The sequence below is a fragment of the Procambarus clarkii genome, chromosome 15 (genome assembly GCF_040958095.1).
Source record: "Procambarus clarkii isolate CNS0578487 chromosome 15, FALCON_Pclarkii_2.0, whole genome shotgun sequence".
NCBI classification, from domain to species: domain Eukaryota; kingdom Metazoa; phylum Arthropoda; class Malacostraca; order Decapoda; family Cambaridae; genus Procambarus; species Procambarus clarkii.
In genome coordinates, this window is record NC_091164.1 from 39,947,345 (window position 1) to 39,953,868 (window position 6,524).

Here is a 6,524-nt window from a genome sequence, read left to right on the forward strand (position 1 = left end):
ATTAGTCCTAAACTTTTGATTAATAGATTTTTATTATTAGTCATAGAAAAACTATAGTGTTATATGTATACTCGGAAAATTTTACTTGTTTTAGTTTTAAGTAACAATAACTGCTTGTAACGTCAGACTGATCTCAGCATGACATGAATCACAGGCTGCTTGATCACAAAATCTATTGTGTTCACATATTGCATATATAGATTTTTATAGATTTTTAAATTTTTACTTTTATATTCTGTTATAGATATAGTCTATATATTTCGAGCTATTACATATATTTTGTTGTATTACTCATTCTTAATTAAATAAATATAATATTTTAATTCTCTTTTTGTACCCTATTTATTTGTAATTTACACATACATATATAGGATGTCCATTTCTTTCTCAGATATGTCTTCTTTCTTTCTCTCCCTTTCTATTTCAGATATGAATTACAAAATTATTATACCCTAATTTACCCTAAACGTTTTAATGTAGGTAATTAAAAGATTATAAAAAAGTTTTTAGAAATGTTAATTATTTACGTTCTAAGGTTGTATATAAAAGTTCTCAAAAAACCTTTTCTAAACGTAATTATAAACGTGCTGAAAACAATGAAATGTCGTTTTTAGGATGTTTTAAAAACATGAAAATGTTTGCTGGGTACTCGCCAACATTACTGATCAATGTCGGTGGTATGGTTTTGTGAAGTGTTACTCGCCAACATTACTGATCAATGTCGGTGGTATGGTTTTGTGAAGTGTTACTCACCAACATTACTGATCAATGTCGGTGGTATGGTTTTGTGAAGTGTTACTCGCCAACATTACTGATCAATGTCGGTGGTATGGTTTTGTGAAGTGTTACTCGCCAACATTACTGATCAATGTCGGTGGTATGGTTTTGTGAAGTGTTACTCACCAACATTACTGATCAATGTCGGTGGTATGGTTTTGTGAAGTGTTACTCGCCAACATTACTGATCAATGTCGGTGGTATGGTTTTGTGAAGTGTTACTCGCCAACATTACTGATCAATGTCGGTGGTATGGTTTTGTGAAGTGTTACTCGCCAACATTACTGATCAATGTTGGTGGTATGGTTTTGTGAAGTGTTACTCGCCAACATTACTGATCAATGTCGGTCGTGTGGTTTTGTGAAGTGTTACTCGCCAACATTACTGATCAAAAACCATACCACCGACAGTAATCAATAATGTTGGCGAGTAGACAACGACACAATATTATGGAAAAAAAAAATTTTCTAGGTAGATATATTAGAGTATTTACACTATAACAGGGGAAGGTTTTGGTTGTGTTCCATACATAGTTTTTTAATTAAAAACATTTAACAAGTGATTGTGAAGAAGATTTACAAAGGTGATTACAAATTTACCAAGGAGGATTACTAAAGATTAAAGTTTGATTACAAAGGAGGTATACTGCTGCTTCCTGGGGATGTGTAACAAAAAAGGAGGCCTGGTCGAGGACCGGGCCGCAGGGACGCTGAGCCCCACGACCCAGGATAATAGGTGGCGTATTGTGTCTTATCCTTAAGCTGGACAATAGGTGGCGTACGTTGTGTACTGTCCACGACACTGGACAATTGGTGGCGTATTGTGTACTGTCCACGACACTGGACAATAGGTGGCGTATTGTGTACTGTCCACGACACTGGACAATTGGTGGCGTATTGTGTACTGTCCACGGCACTGGACAATAGGTGGCGTATTGTGTACTGTCCACGACACTGGACAATTGGTGGCGTATTGTGTACTGTCCATGACACTGGACAATTGGTGGCGTATTGTGTACTGTCCACGACACTGGACAATTGGTGGCGTATTGTGTACTGTCCACGACACTGGACAATTGGTGGCATATTGTGTACTGTCCACGACACTGGACAATTGGTTGCGTATTGTGTACTGTCCACGACACTGAGGAGCCCATACTGTGCATGAAGTGTTCACGTTGGGGACATATGGCATGGAAATGCCAGTTTGACCCCAGGTGTCGGTATTGTGGGAAGAAACACGTCTCGCGAGAGTGTAGAGTCAAGATTGAAAGAAGTGAAAAAAATCATCCCATTTTGTTGCAACTGTCGAGGCAGCCACAATGCTGGTTCCTCTCTATGCCCCATGAAGCCTCATCTGAAAGAGACTAGGACGGGTCCTACAAGCAGGATAGATGTATCCTCGCAGCAAGGAAAGATTGTGCAAGAGGAACATGGAGGAAACAGTTGGAAGCCAACGACAGCCCCTATGATCAATGTGTGGGAGAAAGGGACGGAGAAAGTAAAGGCGAGCTTAGGGAAAGTAAATCATGCAGTGGAAAAACTGAAACCTTGTGAGGACAACGTTCAGGACAATATGGTCACCTCTGAGGTTGGTAATCAAATTTTAGAGTATCTAAAAAAAACTAGATAAGAGGATTGAGGCATTGGAAAATTGGCTATGGAAGGTAGACGGGGTGAAGATGGTGGTGAAACAGGACGTGTAATTGAAAGTAAAACAGGACGGGAAATGGAAAGTGAAACGTGCGTAGAAGAAAGTAATGATGTGCATGAGGTAACGATGATAGAGGATAGTCAGGAGAATACACTTTCTAGTAGTGTTCGCGGTGTTCAACCTCCTGTTGTGACAAATGGTGAAAGAACGGTTAAAGTAAAACGGTATTCAGAAATAACAAAGAAAATAGATATGAATAATATTACCTTCGATGTTAGTAGTAGTTGTGAAGGTGAGGAGAAAGAAAAAATGTTACGGTGTTGGAAGGAAGTTTCTAAGGTACTCTCGTATCTCATGGAATGTGACGGACAGGGCAAAGGTAGTTTTATTATTAATCATGGATGAAAGTAAATTGAGAATATTATCTTGGAACGTTAATGGATTAAAAACTAGAGCGGTGGATGTACACTATTATACTCTTAGAGAGGATATTGACATAGTAGCACTCCAGGAAACTGGGGATAGGGATGGTAGCATTCTGAGGCTAAATGGCTATAGAGGTTTTCACTTATATGCTGATGGAGGAACTAGGGGGGTCTCATGTTATGTCAAAAGTACCATACCTGCCGAGATAACTGGAATCCCTCAGAGATATAGAGGTATTGAAAGTATTAGCTTGCGGATACAATTAAAGGACCGAGAGTTAAATTTAATTAATCTATACATCTCTGATAGCTCCCTTAATTTAAGATACTTGCCAGATTCCTTCTTTTCTGAAGATACACTTGTGGTAGGGGATTTTAATGCCAGACATCCAGCTTTAGGATCAAGGGGTAAAGCAAATAGGAATGGTTGCAGATGGTACCAGTTTTTGCAGGAACATGAAGATGTTCAACTGCTGGGCGAGCCCTCTCCTACTCATTTGAGGGGAGGGAGATTAGATTATGCTTGTTTAATAAATGCTGAGGGCATAGAGGGGAATTGTCTTACTGTGGATGAAATGCTAAGTGATCATTTTGCATTACAAATACAGCTTAAACTAGATAAAAAGCATGCCTGCCTTCAGAGGAAAAGGTTAAAGTTTAATGAGGGAGAATTAAGGGGTCTTGTTGGCCATATTAAGTCTTGGTATGATACTTATAAGCCAGTTTCGGCAGAAGCATTTTATGAAGATTTAATTAAGGAGGTAGATGTATTTAATGCAACATTGAACCGGAAACCATCTAGTATAAAAAGGCATCCCCCCAGAAAAGAAAATTATACACATGACAAGATGCTTAAGGGGTGGACATTGACAAAGAGGAGAGCTCACAGGGATTGGAATAGGAATGGTAGCACTGAGGAAGGGAAGAATGCTTTACTGGCAGTTGATAGGCTGTGTGGTGTTACGGTGCCCTCTCCTATTTCTTTCGTTTGCCGGCTTAAAGAGTCATATCAGCTCTCCCTACTGATTCTCTGAGGTTCAGGGAGTCAAATGATATATGTGGCGACCAGACCGGCTGCCAGTTAAGGGAGAACGTTACATTATGAGTTGTAAATAAGGGGAAATTGGCGCCCTGTTATAAAATGAAAGAGTATCCCCTAATGCAGATATGACCTTTTGGAAGGGACACTAGCCGATCGCGGATTGGCTGACTTAGATCGCATGCGACCAATCAGGGCCCGCCATGACGTCACCGAGTGCCCCGGGCGGCGCCAACGTGAGAGTTGACCCGACCTTGGAAGCGACAGGACGCACCTCAGTCTGCTCTCAAGGATTAGAGGCTCTACAAGCCTTTCTTAGTGGATTAGTGCTGGCTATTGCAGCCCATCGGATATATTGGAGACCCCGCGCTTCTGGGAAGCAAAAAGGAACCAAGTTTATTGAGCGAAAGAGTGCCAAACTTGGAAAATATTCGGCGACGACGCTGGACGTTGGGGGGCCTGGAAAGGTGTGGCGGGCAAGCCTAGCTGTGACCGGGTCACATCCACTGAGAATTTTGGAAGGACGACACCGTGCTTAGGACAAGGAGCAACGCCTTGTGGAAGGGGCGAGTGTGGGAAAATAGTGATTAGCTCAGCGCCTATCGATGAACCAAGATTGGGGTAGCTGAATCTCAGGGATTGGAACGGCGACGACGCGAAGGCTCCACGACACCTGAGGACCTGTGGAACGTTTCTGGATCGTCGAGGATCGACTCAGGAAGCGTGAGAACCTCGCACCATCGAGGGACAGGCGTCGTGAGCCAGGAATGTAAGGTAGATCATTTTCCCTCCCATTACCCCTTGTGTGAGTAGGCTAGTTAGGCCACAATATTTACTTATGATGTGGCAGCAGGACTTTAATACTTTAGTAGTAGAATAGGTTGCAAGGCAGCTTGTGTCCAGGACTGTCAGAGGGGACAGTGTGTATGGATGGCAGGACAGTGAAGGAGAGGCGCCGACGTGGTGAAGAGGCCCTCCTGTGTGAGAGTGTGGGACTCCTGTCTTTCTGCCCAGTTGAAGGAGTATTGGAGGTCGTGGAAGAAGAGGCTGACGATCTCCAGACTTATTATCCATATTTCCATATTCATGTATTACTTGTGATTGTGTGTGTGTTCATGTAATTTGCATCAGTAAATTCACACATTTTATCACTGTGTTTAAGTGTGCCTCCATTTATGATATTTTCTCTATGAGCATACACGAAGGTTATCATAGTACCACCTAGGGAACACTACATTCTCTATAGCAGTTCTTATTGCCTGGAGAGTGGTAAAGACAGCACAGACTTACATAAAAGTGTACCCTTAGCCATCCGATCAGTATCGGTGCCTGAATGGTGGCAACTATTAACGTAGTGGCTAGAGAGAGGTAAAGCCACACAGACCTTCCTGGGAGAGTACCCTGGGCCAACAGTCTAGTAGCAGATCTATGGGAGTAGCAATCTTCCAACCCGTTCTCACACAAGACAGCACATATATGACTTAATGCTTAAAGTCAATATGTTGAATATGAATTAGTAAATATGTGATATATTCCCAGTTACTTTTTTTTACCAAGGCCCAAACTCTTCCTCACGTACCAATTTACGTGTCACAGTACCCGTCCGTCAACATAGATAGCAGAATATTCGTGATTGGTTCAATTATAAGGAAAATTGTAGTTTTCAGGTCCCACATGGGTTGTGAAATTTACCTACTATTGTCCATGCTCTTAGAATATTACAGATCAGCTACTTCCTATTGAAGGCTCGTAGTTTTGTTTTGAGAAATATTAGTTGTTCTTAGTAAATTATAATAAGCACTACAAATTATTACATAGAATAACAGTCCTTCACCAATCAATATTATATACCATAGTTTGTGCTTTACAAATCTTTAAAGGATGTTTTGTAGGAACGCTAACAGAAAACGATGTTACATTTGAATGTCTATGGGGTAAACTACTGCAAACAGGACGGTATTGTGTCTACTATACCAACTATAGCTAGGATGGGTATATTGTCACCTACCGCCTGTTAGGTGGGAAAGGGGTCCAATACCACCCACAGGATGGGTATGAGGGTCACATCCACCCACAGGATGAGTATGGGGATCACATCCACCCACAGGAAGGGTATGGGGTCCAATACCACCCACAGGATGAGTATGGCGTCCACTACAACCCACAGGATGGGTATGGGGCTCCAACCACCCATAGAATGGGTATGGGGCTCCAACCACAAATAAAATGGGTATAGGGTCCAATAACACCCACTGGATGTGTATGGCGTCCATTGTCGAGCTCGAAAACTGCAGCATTCATCTCAGAACCATGCCTATTTCACACAGATTCCTTAATAAACGTAAGAGTTTTATATGTCACAAGAAAGATAGAAATATAAGCTTCATTCTAAATACCTTACCATGGGCATATTTAAATTTAAAGCGAAGATACGTGTACTTTTATAATAGCCGAGCTTTAACCCCGGACAGATTGATCGACCGAGCAACTCTCTCTCAGAACAATGTTTATTTCACGTGAATTCGTTAATAAACATATATGTTTTATATGTCTCAAGAAAGGCAGACATATAAGCTTCACTTTAAACACTTTACCATAGACATATTTAAAGTTCTAATGAAGATACATGT